Source organism: Heptranchias perlo, chromosome 8, assembly GCF_035084215.1.
Source record: "Heptranchias perlo isolate sHepPer1 chromosome 8, sHepPer1.hap1, whole genome shotgun sequence".
NCBI lineage: Eukaryota > Metazoa > Chordata > Chondrichthyes > Hexanchiformes > Hexanchidae > Heptranchias > Heptranchias perlo.
This window is the reverse complement of record NC_090332.1, coordinates 62,586,738-62,606,400: the sequence shown is the minus strand read 5'-3', so window position 1 is coordinate 62,606,400 and position 19,663 is coordinate 62,586,738.

Genomic DNA, 19,663 nt, shown 5'->3' with positions numbered 1-19,663 from the left:
GGAGCCGGCTCTATGCAAGAGCAATCCAGCTAGTCCCGCTCCCCCGTCCTTTCCCCATAGCCCTGCAAATTTTTTCCTTTCAAATACTTCTAGTACTTCAAAAATAATTCACTGGATGCGAAGCACTTTGGGGTATTTCTGAAAGACACGATAAAACATTATTTAAATGAAAGTATTTTTTTAGATTTTAACGATTGAACTTTTTCAAATCGTATTTCAAGGTAAATTTTCCAAGTATGTGCCAGCAACAAGGTACCTCACATTTCGGAAAATGGTGGGCGCATTCTCACCAATTTTCCAATTTGTGCTTGTAGTGGTCGAGGTTTCTTGTTATTGGCACGTACTCAGAAAATTTAAGCTCTCAAATATATTATGTAAAACAGCAAATGAGTTAAAGGAGGTAACTGAATCAGAGCTCTGCCAATATTGATAAACTGTTTCAGCTGCACTCTCACATTGTGTAACTGCAACAGAATCCCACAACTGAAGTACAGCCTTTTAATTCTCTCCATACTATCCACTATCTTTATTTAATTTGAAAATAAAATAAATGTTACGTTTTTTAAAAGCGCGATTAACTTTTAATCAATGACACTCATACTTAACCAATGCATTAGAGGTATGACATCAGAGTTCTTCAGTTCAAATTTGATGACTTATTTTGATCGCGTTACTGCTAAAGTTAAACAGTGTTGTGTTGAGCATCTGTGTACTTGCAGAATTTATTCCCCTCCAAGACCTAATTTAGGTCATACCTATTAAAAACAGAGCATCAGTAACTTACAAATGACCAAGTAAGCTGATGGGCTATGGAGAGGCAGATGGATTTTTAATGTAAATAAAAATAAAGTAACCCAAATTGGAGCAGGAAACAGTAAATGCACGTACAGTGAATGGGACCATTGCCAAAGTGGAAAAGGAGAATGATTTCAAGAATATTGTTAATCATATTCATTCAGTACCTCAGCCGTGCCCTCTGCCTCCACAAGAAGATCTCCTTTTTGGTCCCTAGTCGGCCCCACCCTTCCTTTGACTCCGCTTTTACTATTTATATGTTTATAAAAGGTTTTTGGGCTCCCTTTTATGTTACCCACTGATCTATTCTCATGCACTCTCTTTACCCCTCTTATTTTCTTTTTTAGTTCTCCTCTGTATTTTCTGTATTCAGCTCGATTCTCTTCTGTCTCATGAGCCTGACATTTATCATAAGCCTCCTTTTTCTGTTTCATTTTAATCTTTATGTATAATCATAGAATGATACAGCACAGAAAGAGGTCATTCGGCCCATCATGCCTGTACCGGCTCATTGAAAGAGCTATCCAATTAGTACCATTCCCCTGCTCTTTCCCCATGATCCATAGTTTTCCAAGTGACATTAAATTTGTTATGGATTGTTATCTCTAAAAGTTTCCCCACCTCCAGTTGCTGAGTTTATCCCTCTCCCCTTTTTTGAACAGGGGTGTAACAATTGCAATCCTCCAATCCTCTGGCACCACTCCCATATCTTCTGGGAGGATTGGAAGATTGTGGTTAGAGCTTCCGCAATTTCCACCCTTACTTCGCTCAGCCCATCTGGACCGATGACTTTTCTACTTTGAGTATTGCCAACCTTTTAAGTACCTCCTCTTTATCTATTTTCATCCTGTCCAATTTCTTTACTACCTCCTCCTTTACAGTGGCATTAGCAGCATCCTCTTCTTCAGTGAAGACAGATGCAAAGTATTCATTTAGTACCTCAGCCATGCCCTCTGCCTCCACAAGAAGATCTCCTTTTTGGTCGATCACCCTGCCAAATGAGTTGAAACCTTCTCCTACAGCACGAGTTAACCTCCCCACAAGGACATTGGTCCCAGGCCCGTTAGGGTGCAACCTGACCATCTTGTACAGGTCCTTCCTGCCTCAGAATTGGTCCCAATACTCCACGAGTCAGAAGCCCTCCCTCCTGCACCATTTCTCGAGCTACGCATTAACTTGCCTTATATTACTGCTCCAATATTCACTTGCTCGTGGCACTGGGAGTAATTCAATGGTTACCATCTTTGAGGTCCTGCTCTTTAACTTCCTCCATAGCTCCTGAAGCTCTGACTGCAGGATCTCAACTCGTTTCCTTCCTACGTTGTTGGTTCCAACGTGGACCACAACATCTGGCTGTTTGCTCGTGTTGTTGGGGAAGGTTTAAACTAGAGTGGCAGGGGGATGGGAACCTGAGCGGGGAGTCAGAAGGGAGTAAAGTTGAGAGCAGCAAGAGAGGGGAAGACCCAGGGGAAATCTACAATACAAATAGTACAAACAGTTGTTCAAGAACAAGTGAAAGGGAAAAGCATTGAGCAGCGGAAAGAAAGTGTACTTTAGGCACGACAGATAAAATAAAAACTAGAAGGCGTAAGGCGATTAACCCAGCATCAAAGCTGAAGGTCAGGCTAGGCTAACCCTAACCCTAACCCTAACCCTAACCCAATTTGAATTTGAACCTGTAGTTCATTTAATTTATTCCTTATACTCCATGCATTTGTATATAGAACTAAGAGTTCTATATACAAATGCATGGAGTATAAGGAATAAATTAAATGAACTACAGGTTCAAATTCAAATTGGACGGTATGACATGATAGCTATTACTGAGACATGGCTGCAGGATGGTCAGGATTGGGAACTAAATATACCGAGTTATAAGGTCTACAGGAGAGAAAGGGAAAATGGAAGAGGGGGAGGAGCAGCCTTAGTGATTAGAGATTAAATCACTTCAATGATAAAGGAGGATATAATGAGAGGTAAGCAGCCAACAGAGACCTTATGGGTTGAATTGAGAAATAGGAAAGGATCTAAGACTATAGTGGGAGTTGTATATAGGACTCCTGGCAGCTCTGAAGTGCTAGATTGTATAAATGCAGAGATTAGACAAGCGTGTAACAAAGGCATAGTGGTCTTAATGGGGGACTTTAATCTTCACATAGATTGGGAAAAGCAGACTAGCAACTGTCAGAAAGGTAGTGAATTTCTTGAGTGTGTCTGGGATAGTTTTCTGCAGCAGTATGTCCGAGAGGCAACAAGGGGGCAAGCCATACTAGATTTAGTAATGAGTAATGAACCAGATTTAGTTAACGGCTTAACTGTGCATGAACATCTATCCAATAGCGATCATAACATGTTCGAGTTCAATGTAGTGTTTGAAAGGGAAAAAAGTGAATCAGCTGCTAAGATTCTAGACTTGGGTAAGGCCGACTTCAATGGGATGAGACAGAGACTGTCCACAGTAAACTGGGCAAATCTGTTAATGGGTAAAACGACTGATGATCAGTGGGAAATGTATAAAGAAACATTTAACGTGATACAGAATCGGTTTATACCCCTGAGGGGCAAGAACTCTACTTGCCAAAAAAAAACCATGGACAACTAAAGAGGTAAGGGACAGTATAAGACATAAGGAAAGGGCATACAAAAAGGCAAAAAATGACACAGATCCTGGCGAATGGGAAAGATACAAAGATCAACAAAGGGTCACAAAACAGATAGTAAGAGCTACAAAAAGAGAGTATGAAAAGGAACTTGCAAGGGATATCAAAACCAATACGAAGAACTTTTATAGTTATATTAGGAAAAAGAGGGTGGTCAGGAGCAGTGTTGGCCCCTTAAAAACTGAAAGTGGGGATACTGTCATTGACAATGGGGAAATGGCGGACATGTTGAACGATTACTTTGCGTCTGTATTTACAGTAGAAAAAGAGGATAGCATGCCAGAAATCCCAAGAAAACTAATATTGAATCGGGGACAGGGACTCGATAAAATTAACATAAGTAAAGCAACAGTAATGAAGAAATTAATAGCACTAAAGAGTGACAAGTCCTCAGGACCAGATGGTTTCCATCCCAGGGTTTTAAAGGAAGTAGGTGAGCACATTGAAAGATTATAGTTTGGGCATCTGCAAAGTTCTCTAGATTCAGGAACTGTCCTTCTAGATTGGAAAATTGCACATGTCACTCCGCTTTTTAAGAAAGGAGAGGGATACCAGGGAATTATAGACCAGTTAGCCTAACATCTATTGTGGAGAAAATGCTGGAGTCTATAATTAAGGATAGGGTGACTGAACACCTCGAGAATTTTCAGTTAATCAGAGAGAGCAACATGGATTTGTGAAAGGTCGGTCGTGCCTGACAATCCTGATTGAATTTTTTGAAGAGGTGACTAAAGTAGTGGACAGGGGAATGTCAATGGATGTTATTTATATGGACTTCCAGAAGGCATTTGACAAGGTCCCACATAAGAGACTGTTAGCTAAGATAGAAGCCCATGGAATCGAGGGAAAAGTACAGACTTGGTTAGGAATATGGCTGAGCGAAAGGCGACAGAGAGTAGGGATAATGGCAGGATGTACTCACATTGGCAGGATGTGACTAGTGGAGTCCCGCAGGGATCTGTCTTGGGGCCTCAATTATTCACAATATTTATTAACGACTTGGATGAAGGCATAGAAAGTCTCATATCTAAGTTTGCCGATGACACAAAGATTGGTGGCATTGTAAGCAGTGTAGATGAAAACATAAAATTACAAAGCGATATTGATAGATTAGGTGAATGGGCAAAACTGTGGCAAATGGAATTCAATGTAGACAAATGTGAGGTTATCCACTTTGGATCAAAGAAGGATAGAACAGGGTACTTTCTAAATGGTAAAAATTTAAAAACAGTGGATGTCCAAAGGGACTTAGTGGTACAGGTACATAGATCATTGAAGTGTCATGAACAGGTGCAGAAAATAATCAATAAGGCTAATGGAATGCTGGCCTTTATATCTGGAGGACTGGAGTACAAGGGGGCAGAAGTTATGCTGCAGCTATACAAAACCCTGGTTAGACCGCACCTGGAGTACTGTGAGCAGTTCTGGGCACCGCACCATCGGAAGGACATGCAGCGTAGGTTTACTGGAATGATACCCGGACTTCAAGGGTTAAGTTACGAGGAGAGATTACACAAAGTGGGGTTGTATTCTCTAGACTTTCGTAGGTTAAGGGGTGATCTGATCGAAGTTTATGATATTAAGGGGAACAGATAGGGTGGATAGAGAGAAACTATTTCCGCTGGTTGGGGATTCTAGGAGTAGGGGGCACAGTCTAAAAAATTAGAGCCAGACCTTTCAGGAGCGAGATTAGAAAACATTTCTACACACAAAGGGTGGTAGAAGTTTGGAACTCTCTTCCGCAAACGGCAATTGATACCAGCTCAATTGCTGAATTTAAATCTGAGATAGATAGCTTTTTGGCAACCAAAGGTATTAAGGGATATGGGCCTAAGTCAGTTATATGGAGTTAGCTCACAGATCAGCCATGATCTTATCAAATGGCGGAACAGGCACGAGGGGCTGAATGGCCTACTCCTGTTCCTATGTTCCTTTGTTCCCCTTCCCCCTGCAGAATGTTCTGCACCCATTGTGTGAGGTCCTTTACCCTGTCTAATTGCTGTAACTTGGACCTCAGAGCTTGGTTACACCACAGGTACCCCAGATCATTCCAGTTGGATCGGCAGCTCAAACCCTACAGTAAATCAGTTCTCGGGCTAACTGAGGTGAGTAATGCCTGCTCCATTTCATCCTGAGAGCATAACAGGCACAAGGAAAGCTCATTTAAGCCACTCTGTCCATTATCGCCAATACCATTTACGGTGTCAGAATTACCTCCTTAGTTGTACTGTGTGCATCTGCTTGTACAGCCTAGCGCTCTGTTTAACTTGGTGATTACTGCCATGCAAGGTGATAACAATTAGTCAGCCAGCATGTCCAATCTAGATGAAGGTTCAAGGCCCATGCCATCAACAAGGTTAAAAAGAGTCAGAAAGCGATAAGGTACATCAGGTGACACCAAGCTTGCATTTTAAAAGACTGTAGATTGTAGGAGGAAGGAAAGTTATGTAAATAACTGTGTAAATAATTTGAAAGAAAATAAATTCCAGAGTCCTAAAGAAGTGCAAAGAGGTTAGGTGATCCTGTTCATTAGAATATCGAAAGTATACCCATGCAAACACATCCCATTCTTTCAAATAAATATCAGCTAATATGTCATTTTTTTGTCATTTATCCCCAATCTTCACCCTCCCCTTGCCCCACTTGGCTCAGTGGTAGTACTCTTGCCTCTGAGTCAGTAGGTTGTGGGTTCAAGTCCCATTCCAGAGACTTGAGCCCATACTCCAGTGCAGTACTGAGGCAGTACTGAGGGAGTGCTGCACTTTTGGAGGTGCCGTATTTCGGATGAGACGTTAAACTGAGGCCCCATCTGTCCTCTCAGGTGGATGTAAAAGATCCTATGACACTATTCAAAGAAGAGCAGGGGAATTCTCCCGCTATTTATTCCTCAACCAATATCACCAAAAAAACAGATTTATCTGGTCATTTATCTCATTGCTGTTTGTTGTCCTTGCAGTACGCACACTGACTGCCATGTTTCTCCTACATTACAACAGTGACGACACTTCAAAAGTTCTTTATTGGCTGTAAAGCGCTATGGGATGTCCTGAGATCATGAAAAGCACTGTATAAATGCAAGTCTTTCTATCTTTACTCCTGAGAGGGAAGGCAGTCCATGGTTGTCACCTCTAACCAGCTGCCAAGAGGTACTAGAGATCACCAAGTCAGGTGATCACCTTTCTATTTTCCTGTCCACAAGGAAATGGCAGAACCTCTGGCTGGAACTTAACCTGATCAGTGCATCTTAGAATCCGAGTGTGCAAGTCTGGGATCAGACTTATTTGTCCCTCGCTCTGTGACTGTGATAGTTGGTGTCTGTGACACTTCTAGGTACGTGGCGTTACCCACTAGCCATGTGTCTATTCTTATAATACAAGGGGTTCAATTCATAATCCCATTGATGGATGCAGCAACAATGACACTTGGGTCATTTTCCCCCCAAAACACTCTTCCCACTAAAACACTGCTGAAATTTAATGACAGAAAACATCAACAACAAATTCTGTGCAGCTACTTACTAAATATTCACCCAAGGGCTGAGGTTTGTTTTTAACAGTACTGCCAATTGTACCTCTTCAGAATAAGTTAGAAAAATAAACAGAAACCTTCACGAGCTGGCTTGTGTTAAGAAACTAGGGCTGTAAGGGGTCAGAGCGTGACAGAGGACCAGGACATGCCCTTTCGCTTCCGCAACTTGGGTTTGAACCCAGCCCAGACAGCTGGGATGAAAGCCTCCTCTGTCAGTGACTGTAAAGGCCCTTTTATGAAGTGAATTTGTGCAGCCTCCACTCAGTTCCTAGCTGGCACCGTTTGAAAGCATCGAATTTGCCCGTTATCTGCCAGTAACCAGCACTACATTGACAAGGTTGCTCAGAGAGATCGCAAGAATGGTTGGCGTGGGAAATGGAAATGCCACACTTTGAGGCTGAGACCCATTCAGGGGAAATCTTACTCTTGATGCCTTTAAGGGGAAGTTAGATAAGTATACGAGGGAGAAAGGAATAGAAGGATATGCAGATGGGATTAGATGATGTAGGGTGGGAGGAGGCTTGTGTGGAGCATAAACACCGGCACAGACGAGTTGGGCAGAATGGCCTGTTTCAGTGCTGTAAATTCTACATAATTCCAGGTAATGATTATACCTGATGTGAGCACACTTTACGCAGACACAGGGTGCAAAATAAATGTGGGAAAATGCTTTATAGGGCAAGCCTTGCTACACTTGATGCACAAAGTCAGAGAAGGGTCTACAGCTCTGTGACCACTGCTCCCTCTAAGCTGCGTGCGTGCGCGGCTGCGCAGCAGTTATGTGCTGCACATGTGATCATTCCGTTCACACAACAAACCAGTGCTCTCTGGTGGCGACGCTGCTGAGGTGAGTCAGCTGCCAATCACTTTGCAGCATGGGTGGGAGTTAAAGTTAGGTTGGATGGGAGCGTTGTCCTGCGGATGTCGGTGTCTAGTGCGGGTCAGAGGTCCAGCTGCTCAGAGACCGGTCTCCATAAATAGTATACTGTCTGATGGATGGAGATATATATATATATATATTCATTGGACAAATAGTGTAAATGTATATATATATATAACACATTAAAGAAATAGTGTAACAGTTTATATATGTGGAAGAAATAGTGTAAAAGTTTTTATATATTATATAAAAATATATAATAATTTGACAAAAAGTGTATAAGTTTATACATATTTATATATATAGGATAAATAGTGTAAATATTTTAATATTTATATATATTCATTCATTGGACAAATAGTGTAAAAGTTTATATATATATATATATATATATATATACATTTCTATCCCTTCGTGTTATATCTGATTTGAGTTTCCAATCAGAAAACTTCAGCACGCGAGGATTCAGTGAGGAGATGCATTCAATTAAATGAAAGCTTTTCACCTCTAGTGCAAATTGTGGCGAACTGTTACTTTAGTCTGAAGACAAACATATTTAAGGCACTGGTAGCAAATAACATTGGAGGGAGTCTACAATTAGTGCAATTAACAGTTTTTGTCACCATCCTATTCAACATTCACTTCTGAAGTAAACTACAAATGAACCCAAATTACCTGGCATATTGTAATAATCATTCATCAATTTCCATATTTCATATTTACAAATTAAGTAATTCAGACACAGATCATGTGTAATATTGTTATTAAAGATCCTTCTGCAATTGTGCTAAAATATACTTTCCAATCACATTGGTACATTGCAATCAAAACAATGAAGTTGATTTAAATTGTTTTATACAACTGCTATCCAAAAGCCCTCAGCTGCCCCAAGGATTGCCTCTTTTTAATCTTTGTCCGTTGCCTCCCTCAGTTCAGGTTCATGACCAAACTGCTCCCTGCCTTACATAGAGGCAGCCAAAACTAATGAGACCTGCAAGATGTACAATTGTGGTGCAATAATCTTTTAAACCCTGCTGAGGATTAAATGGGGGTTGGGGGGGGGGGTGAGCTTTAATTAAACTGTTCCCTATCCCCAAATTCACACTGACTGATTTGACAGCTGTTTCATATTTCTGATTGCATGCAATTTATTTCTGTTTGAATCAGAGTCATTAAGCTGCTTCAACAAAAAGCTGATTGGAATCGTTCCCATCAGATAACTTTTAATAAAATATAACAAGATTGGTCTGCTCAATCCTAGTGCAACTTAAGAAACCCATTTCATAAATTATATAAATTTATCAGCCAATATAACATTAAATTGTTACAATTAACCATTATTTTGTACATTTGTTCTGTTTGTTATTTATCCTGAATAATGTTTTCCAAAAAGATCTTCTATTTAAAGTTGTGATTTTTTTTTACGGTGGCGCACACACCCTTTATATTGGTGCACAAACCCAAATTCATTCACGCATGGCCGAAAAAAATTAGAGGGAACATTGACTGTGATCTCAATTCTCTAACTGCACTCCTATCAAGAGAGGCTCCCTGTTGGGATTGCTGAATAAACTCTAACATCCCAACAATAATATAGGAACAGGAGTAGGCCATTTAGCCCCTCGAGCCTGTTCCACCATTCAACGTGATCATGGCTGATCTGTGACCTAACTCCATATACCGGCCTTAGCCCCCTATCCCTTAATATCTTTGGTTAACAAAAATCTATCAATCTCAGATTTAAAATTAACAATTGAGCTAGCATCTACTGCCATTTGCGGAAGAGAATTCCAAACTTCTACCATCCTTTGCGTGTAGAAGTGTTTCTTAATTTCACTCTTGAAAGTCCTGGCCCTAATTTTTAGGCTATGTCCCTTAGTGGAAATAGTTTCTCTCTATCTACCCTATCAGTTCCCCTTGATATCTTGAAAACTTTGATCAAATCGCCCCTCAATCTTCACAACCCTAGTTTGTGTAATCTCTCCTCCTAATTTGACCCTTGGAGTCCAGGTATCATTCTAGTAAATCTACGCTGCACTCCCTCCAAGGCCAATATATCCTTCCTAAGGTGTGGTGCCCAGAACTGAACACAGTACTCCAAGTATGGTCTAACCAGGGCTTTGTATAGCTGTAATATAACTTCCACCCCCTTGTATTCTAGTCCTCTGGATATAAAGGCCAGCATTCCATTAGCCTTTTTGATTATTTTCTGTATCTGTCCATGACATTTTAATGATCTATGTACATGGACCCCCAAGTGTCTTTGGACCTCCACTGTTTCGAGCTTTTCAACATTTAGAAAGTTCTCTGATTTATCCTTTTTAGGTCCAAAATGGATGACCTCACACTTCCCTACATTGAAATCCATTTGCTATAGTTTTGCCCGCTCACTTAATCTATTAATATCTCTGTAATTTTATGTTTCCATCTACACTGCTTACAATGCTGCCTATTTTTGTGTCATCGGCAAACTTGGATATGTGACTCTTTATCCCATCATCTATATTGTTAATAAATACAGTGAATAGTTGAGGCCCCAACACAGATCCTGTGGGCACCACTAGTCACATCCTACCAATTTGAGTACCTGTCCATTATCCCTACTCTTTGTCTACGGCCACTCAGCCAATTTCCTAACCAGATCAATAATTTGCCCTCAATTCCATGAGCTTCAACTTTAGCTAACAGTCTCTTATGAGGGACTTTATCGAATGCCTTCTGGAAGTCCATATAACCAACATCCATAGACTTCCACACCGTTCACCTGAGGAAGGAGGAAGCCTCCGAAAGCTTGTGGAATTTAAAATAAATTTGTTGTACTATAACTTGGTGTTGTAAAATTGTTTACAATTGTCAACCCTAGTCCATCACCGGCATCTCCACATCATAACATCCATAGACATTCCCCTGTCCACTACTTCAGTCACCTCTTCAAAAAATTCAATCAGGTTTGTCAGGCATGACCTACCCTTTCACAAATCCATGCTGGCTCTCTCCGATCAGCTAAAAATTTTCAAGATGTTCAGTCACTCTATCCTTAATTATAGACTCTAGTAATTTCCCGACAACAGATATTAGGCTAACTGGTCTATAATTTGCTGGTTTCCCTCTCTCACCTTTCTTAAATAGCGGAGTGACATGTGTAATTTTCCAATCTAAAGGAACAATTCCTGAGTTGAGAGAACTTTGGAAGGTTATAGTTAGGGCATCTGCAATGTTCTCACCTACTTCCTTTAAAACCCTGGGATGGAAACCATCTGGTCTTGGGGATTTGTCATTCTTTAGTGCTATTATTTTCTTCGTTACTGTTAATTTATTTATGTTAATTATGGTGGGTCCCCAAGCCTGATTCAAAATTAGTTTCCTTGGGGTGTCCGGTACACTAGCCTCTTCCTCTACTGTAAATATTGACACAAAGTAATTATTTAACATGTCTGCCATTTCCTTATTTTTATTTACAATATCACCATTATCAGTTTTTAAGGGCTGCTCTGGACCACCCTCTTTTTCCTAATATAATTGTAAAAAATGTTTGTGTTGATTTTGATATCCCTTGCAAGTTTCTTTTCATACTCCCTTTTTGTAGCTCTTACTATTTGTCACCCTTTGCTGCTCTTTGTATCTCTCCCAGCCACCAGGATCTGTGCTATTTTTTGTATGCTTTTTCTTCTTGTTTTATGTTATCCCTTACCTCTTTTGTCATCTATGGCTGTTTTTTTTGGCAAGTACAGCTTTTGCCTCTCAGGGGTATGAACTGGTTCTGTATTACGTTAAATTCTTTTTTGAACACCTCCCACTGATCTTCTGTCATTTTACCCATTAACAGATTTGCCCAGTTTATTGTGGACAATCTCTGTCTCATCCCATTGATGTCGGCCTTACCTAAATTTAGAATCTTAGTAGCTGTTACGGGTTTCTCCCTTTCAAACATAATGTTGAACTCGATCATATTATTATGGTCCCCCACGTAGATGGCTGAATGTGCTGAGGGGGTTGCTCAGCAGCAGGAGTATGGCAGGAGCAGGCAGAGCAGAGGGAAGTGACTCTCAAAGCAACTCATCTTCCTTACCACCCAGCTGGATCACTCAACAGAACTCACGCTGAGCCAGAAAGTGAGCAGATCCAAGCAGACACTACAGCAGCACAAGTGGCACCTTTGGTTGCTGGAGTGTCTTTTGATCCTGGTGGGGGAAGTAACAAGTCTCCCCTGTCCCAGGAAACTCTCATTTATTTCTTCCAATGGGATAGCCACTTAGAAAGAGCATTTGGATCACCTCACAATACATCATCTTTGGGGGAAGAAACATTCGACCAAAAAAGGACAATTTTCTCATCGATTTGACACAATTTGTCCTTGAACTCGGTATTTGAAGTTCATTGATGTCAGGTCTTTCCTTGGTCTTGGACTTTCTTTTTATATTGGGCTTCCCTTGGTGTTAGAGTTTCCTTTCCGCTTGAGCATGTGACTGGCTGTGCATTGGGGTGGGCGCGGTATAATATGGAGTCCTGAAGTTCTAGGGCGTTGGTGATGCAGATCATGAGGAACATGACCCAGGAATGCTTGTGCTGGGAGACTTCAGGATTTCAAGCAAATTGGTTCTCCAGTATGCCCTGGCGGAATTCCTGGACATGTTGCTGCTCGAGTAGAGTTGGCAAATCCACAGGCTCTCGCTCAGTGTTTCCATTCTCTTTGGCCACTTAATTCCTCCACGTCCTGCCCCCTGCTCCATGGTGATTCCTCTCCAGACAGCATAACTATGCAGCATGGTTATAATTTTAAATACTTTTTCGGAGCCGTACAGCAGCCTTATCCTGACAGTGAACCAATATTTGAGCAATCCAATGGTCTGTAGAGGCATGTGTCTCACTCCTTGGATTGAAATTGTGCTGTGTGATATTCACAATTAATGACTTTAATGTGTATGTACGTAGTTCCTTTCTCTGTTATTTATTTTAAAATACCTTGCATAGTTAAGGCCAAGGTTGGTATGACAACAATCCACGATCAAACTATTACTCATTTATCCTTAGGGCCATTCATGTTGTACATCAACAAAGGAGGATAATCAGGCAACCCTTGGACTGGAACCTATGACCCCTGGATGCTAAAACAAGTGCTTGGTAGGATGTAACGGGGGTTATATTGGATAACCCCCGAAAACGGGCGCTGGGATTAACCCACGCCCATTCATTGTGAAGCAAGCAGCACCTAAAATTCGTGCTGCCTGATGATGTAAATGATTGCTGCGGCAGCTTGCGCTACCTCCATTGTTGATTGGCTGCACGCATCTGCAGGGGGCTTCGATATCGGGAGTGGCTAGCTCTATTTGAAGGCAGCTGCGCCTCTTAAAGAGAAGGTGCACTGTGGCTGCAGGAAGTGGTGGAAGTCAATTGTGAAGTGAATCTGTGTTGTAATATATTGAAGGATGGCTGCGCCTGGGAGAGTGTGGCACCAAGGTTCTTGGATGATGCACTAGAGGTCATGGTGGAAGAGGTGGACAGAAGGAGGGGCATTCTATATCCACAAGGGGGCAAGAGGCCCTCCAGACATATGCTGAAGAGGCAGTGGGAGGAAATAGAGGACAAGATCAATGCCAGGAGCATTGCACCAAGAACATGGATGCAGTGCAGGAAGAAGTTCAATGATTTGACACGTGTGGTCAAGGTGAGTGAGTTCAACTGTCAAATGGTGTCTCCTACCAAATGCCCCACTAGCCTCATCCACTGCTCCACGCACTACATCCCCCATCACCCACCTACCAATAACTCTTTCAATCAGTACTCAACTCTTCAAGTCAGATGCTTCCTCTCACCCTCACACACTACCACTGTTGCAAACCGCACACCCACAATTCACAAGTCACAAACACTGGCAGCTATTCAACCAAACATCTTGCAGGACACTCACTGACACACTTCCCTCTTTCTTGTAGGAGTAGGCGGTGCAAAACACTAGGCAGCAAAAAAGAACTGGAGGAGGACAGGCGCACTTGCATGTCCTCATCCCCATTGGGGACACAGTGCTGTCTATCATTGGAAGGGCCATCGCTGAGGCCGTAGCCACTGGCGGTGCTGGAGGGATCGATGATGAGGGTCTCTCCATACCCAATCCTCCTTCTCGCTTCCCATTTCTTCCTCAGCCCACAATCTTTTCTGACTCATGTTCAGCAGATGATGTAAGCACGCATGTCTTACTTTCTCCTCTCCCCGCACCACAACCCAACCTGTGTCCCTTTGTCATTTCAGATACCCAAGAACTGGAACCTGCCCTGTCAGAGGATGCAGAGGAAGATGTCAGTGATGATGAAGACACACCGTCACTCGATCTTACACTCACAACCACCAGCTCAGATACTGACACTGCGGGTAGTTTAGAGGTTAGGTTAGAGGAGGGATCTGCACGTGGTGAGACACCGAGCACAAGTGCGCAGGAGCCGGGGCGGGGGGAACGGATACTGCTGGTGCCAGCTCGCCGGAGGGCAAGGTCACTCACTAGTTCTGCTTCAGAGGAGTCAGATGAGGACTTTGATGGGTCAGGCTGCAGTAGAAGGCTGATGGGCGTACACAGCCAAATGCTTGGTGCACTGTAAAGCCTGCCAGAAAGCCTGTGCACAATGTTAAAGACAATGGGGGAGGCCAGCTCCAACTTGGCACATGGCTTTGCTCAGAGCTTGGAGCCCATCCTTTCCCACATAGAATGGGTCGTCACCTCCATTAACACACCTGTGGAACCCACTATGATATGGCGTCTGATGACTGATGTCACAGCTTCCATTGCAGCACAAAAATCTGCCATGTAAGGTCTGACTGCTTCCTTGCAAGCTCAGACTGCGGCTATCGCTGCTCTGGATACCACTGTTGAACAGAGCGTCCAGGACGTCACAGCACTCCAGCAATCTGTTCTCCAGTAGATCTCCAGGATTGCTGAGGCGCCGCCCAGAAGAGTGGGAGTGGTGTCACGGAAGACCAATCTGCTGTCCTCTCTCAGAATTACAGCGTTCCTGCTCCCACCCCTGCCACTCCGCCAGTGCCCTTGCTGTTGCCTGTCAGACAGCCAGGCCAGACTGCTGCAGCCCAGACGGAGATAGTGCAGTCTGAAGCCGGGCCCTCCCGTCCAGAGCTGCTCGAGGTCGTCCTCCAAGGCCATCTGCACTCTCCTCAATTGTAGGTCAGCAGCCTTCCACCACCCATGCTCCAGCAACTTGGGATGCACCTCGTAGGAGCACAAGGAAAGGTAAAGGTTCACGAACGACAGGCACTAAGGGAATGCACAAGGGTGAATAGTCTAATTTTGTTTGCATAATTTCATGTGTTCATTTATAAATGTGGATTTGAATTTGTATTTGGTGTTGGTTTTCATTTCTGCGAAGAGCCGAGGGGAGAAGCAATGTGTAATCATTAGGAGAACGATTGATGATCATGTGAGAGAGGAAAGGTAAGGAGTGTGGGACTGTTGGTGAATGGGGAGGTGTCGTTGAGGTTACTGGTATCACTCATTAATAATCTGATTACACAGAGCCCTGGCAGACACGGCCTGTCTACCTTGTAGCCTTCCTGCCTCTTCCATCATTTCCTGCTGCGCTCACTCCTTCTCCTTCTCCTCCACCTCCATTTCTTCTTCTGCCTCTTGCTCAGGTTCTCGCCGGATAGGCGGTGGAAAGGGCTGTTCCCTCATAACGGTGAGGTTGTGCAGCATGCAGCGTACAACGACGAATCCTGATACCCGCTCAGCTGAGTACTGCAGGGCTCCTCCAGAGCGGCCCAGGCAGCGGAAGCGTTGCTTGAGGACACCTATGGTGTGCTCGATGGTGATCCGTGTGACAGCATGGCTCTCACTGTACGCCTGCTATCACGTATGCGTGTATTCTGGACTGGAATCATGAACCACTTCATGAGGGGATAACCCTTGTTGCCTGGTAGCCAATCTTTGACTTGCCGTGCTGGTTGAAATAAAGGTGGCACGGTGGACAGCCGCAGAATGAAGGAATCATGACTGCTGCCAGGATAGCGGGCATTGATCTGCATGATGCGCTGCCTGTGATCGCACACCAGCTGCACATTGAGGGAGTGGAATCCCTTTCTGTTCATGAATATGGCCGAGTTTAGATGAGGCAATATGCGTGCAGTCAATGGCACCCTGCACCATGGGGAAGCCTGCAATGCGAGCAAACCTTTGCGCTCGCTCCTGCTGCTTGTCTCTGGTAAGAGGGAATGTGATGAATCTGTTTCTGATGCATACAGAGCCTCAGTGACCTCCCTTATACAGCAGTGCACTGTAAACTGCAAGATGTTGCTTATATCTCAAGCAGCAGCCTGAAAGGAACCAGAGACGTAAAAATTAAGCACCATGGTTACCGTGACAGTCACAAGCTGTGCTGTCCTTGACCCGTTCTATGGCTGGAGCATGGAGTTCCAAGATGGTGTCCTACGCACTTCACATCGGAAGAGTGTGTGCGCATTTCAGATGCCATTTTCAAGGCTCAATTGTCTGCATAACGCCTACAAAACGGGCGCTACACGGCTCAAATTCGCCCCCTACAACTTTAATAAACCACTAAAGGGAGAATTGTGCAATGCAATGTGTGACTGATGACAGGGTGGGGAATCATGGAATGGTACAAGTCTTTTTAAAACTAATTCTCTGGATGTGGGGGTCATTGGCAAGACCAGCATTTATTGCCAATCCCTAGTTGCCCTTGAGAAGGTGGTGATGAGACTTCTTCTTGAACCGTTGCAGTCCGTGTGGTGAAGGTTCTCCCACAGTGCTGTTAGGAAGGGAGTTCCAGGATTTTGACCCAGCGACAATGAAAGAACGGCGATATATTTCCAAGTCAAGATGGTGTGTGACTTGGAGGAGAACCTGGAGGTACTGGTGTTCCCATGTGCCTGCTGCTCTTGTCCTTCTATGTAGTGCAGGTCGCAGGTTTGAGAGGTGATGTGGACGAAGCCTTGGTGAGTTGCTGCAGTGCATCCTGTGGATGGTAAACACTGCAGCTACGGTACGCAAGTGGTGAAGGGAGTGAATGTTTCGGGTGGTGAATGTGGTACCAATCAAGCGGGCTGCTTTGTCTTGGTGTTGAACTTCTTGAGTGTTGTTGGAGCTGCACTCATCCAGGCAAGTAGAGAGAATTCCATCACACTCCTGACTTGTGCCTCGTAGATGGTGGAAAGGCTCTGGGGAGTCAGGAGGTGAGTCACTCGCCGCAGAATACCCAGCCTCTGACCTGCTCTTGTAGCCACAGTATTTATGTGGCTGGTCCAGTTAAGTTTCTGGTCAATGGTGACCCCCAGGATGTTGATGGTGGGGGATTCGGCGATGGTAATACCATTGAATGGCAAAGTGAGGTGGTTGGACTGTCTCTTGTTGGAGATGGTCATTGTGTCTGGCGCTTGTACGGCTTGAATGTAACATTCACTTATCAGCCTAAGCCTGGATGTTGTCCAGGTCTTGCCTCAGGCGGGCACGGACTGCTTCATTATCTGACGAACTGAACACTGTGCAATCATAATCAAACAACCCCACTTCTGACCTCATGATGGAGGGAAGGTCATTGATGAAGCAGCTGAAGATGGTTGGGCCTAGGACACTGCCCTGAGGAACTCCTGCAGCAATGTCCTGGGCATGCCATGATTGGCCTCCAACAGCCACAACCATCCTCATTTGTGCCAGGTATAACTCCAGACACTACAGAGTTTCCCCTGATCTCCACTGAGTTCAGTTTTACTAGGGCTCCTTGACCACACTCGGTCAAATGCTGCTTTGGTGCCAAGGGCAGTCACTCTCATCTCATTTCTGGAATTCAGCTCTTTTGTCCATGTTTGGACGAAGGCTGAAATGAGGTTTGGAGCCAAGTGGTCCTGGCGGAACCCAAACTGAGCATTGGTGAACAGGTTATTGGTGAGTAAATGCTGCTTGATAGCACTGTCGACAACTCCTTCCATCTGATACTGATAATTGAGAGTAGACTGATGGCACCGGAATTGGCAAGGATAGATTTGTCCTGTTTTTTGTGGATAGGACATACGTAGGCAATTTTCCACATTGTCAGGTAGGTGCCAGTGTTGCAGCTGCACTGGAACATATTGGCTAGAGGCGCGGCTAGTTCTGCAGTACAGGTCTTCAGTACTACAGCTGGGATTTTTTCGGGGCCCATAGCCTTTGTTGTATCCAGTTTGCTCAGCCGTTTCTTGATATCATGTGGAATGAATTGAATTGGTTAAAGACTGGCACCTGTGATGGTGGGGATATCGGGAGGAGGCGAAGAAGATTCATCCACTCGATACTTCTGGCTGAAGATGGTTGTAAACAATTCAGCTTTGTCTTTTGCACTCACGTGCTGGGCTCCATTATCATTAAGATGGGATGTTCACAGAGCCTCCTCCTCCCATTACTTTCTTAATTGTCCACCACCATTCATGACTGGTTGTGGCCGGACTGCAGAGCTTTGACCTGTTCCATTGGTTGTGGGATCACTTAGCTCTGTCTATAGCATGTTGTTTCCGCTGTTTAGCATGCATGTAGTCCTGAGTTGTAGCTACACGAGGTTGGCACCTCATTTTTAGGTATGCCTGGTGCTGTTCCTGGCATGCTGTTCTACACTCCTCATTGAACCAGGGTTGGTCATCTGGCTTGTTGGTAATGGTAGAGTGAGGAATATGCCGGGCCATGAAGTTACAGATTGTGGTGGAATACAATTATGCTGCTGATGATGGCCTGTAGCGCCTCATGAATGCTCAATTTTGAGCTGCTAGATCTGTTCTGAATCTACCCCACTTAGCACGGTGGTAGTGCCACACGACACGATGGAGAGTGTTTTCAGTGTGAAGACAGAACTTGGTATCCACAAGGATTGTGTGGTGGTCAGTCCGACCAATACTGTCATGGGCAGAAGCAGCTGCAAACGGTAGGTTAGTGAGGACGAGGTCAAGTAGGTTATTACCTCATGTTGGTTCTCTGTGCCCTTGCTACCCTCAGTGCTTCCTCCAAATGTTGTTCAACATGAAGTAGTACTGATTCATCAGCTGAGGGAGGGTGGGAGTTGGTAATCAGCAGGAGGTTTCCTTGCCCATGTTTGACTTGAATCCATGAGATTTCATGGAGTCTGGAGTCAATGTTGAGGACTCCCAGGACCACTCCCACCCGACTGTATACCACTGTGCCCCCATCTCTAGTGGGTCTGACCTGACCGTAATGGAGGAATCTGGGAGACCGGCTGATAGCTATGATTCTGTGAGTATGATTATGTCAGGCTGTTGCTTGACTAATTTGTGGGACAGCTCTCCCAACATTGGCACCAGTCCCCAGATATTAGTGAGGAGGACTTTGCAGGGTCGACTGGGCTGGGTGTGTCTTAGTCGTGTCCGAATTCGATGCCTAGGTTGCAGCCGAGTGGTCTTTTTCTTATTATTCTTTTTTGTGGCAGTTTGATACAACTGAATGGTTTGCTAGGTCACTTCAGATGGCAGAAACTGGTACATTCTGAATCTCACTTCCTGGCTTTTGACTTTGTCCTAAAGCTGTATTGTGTGGGTCCCACCCTCTGTCCTTTGGAAACTACCGCCCCATCTCCATCTTCAACCTCCCTTTCCTCTGCAAAGTCCTTGAAAATGTTGTCACCTCACAAATCCGTGCCCATCTTTCTCGTAACTCCATGTTTGAACCTCTCCAGTCAGGTTTCCGCCCCTGAAATGGTCCTAATCAACGTTCTAAATGACATCCTTTATAATGGATCATGGTGCACTATCCCTCCTCGTCCTTCTTGACCTCTCTGCAGCCTCTGATACGGTCGACCGCACCATC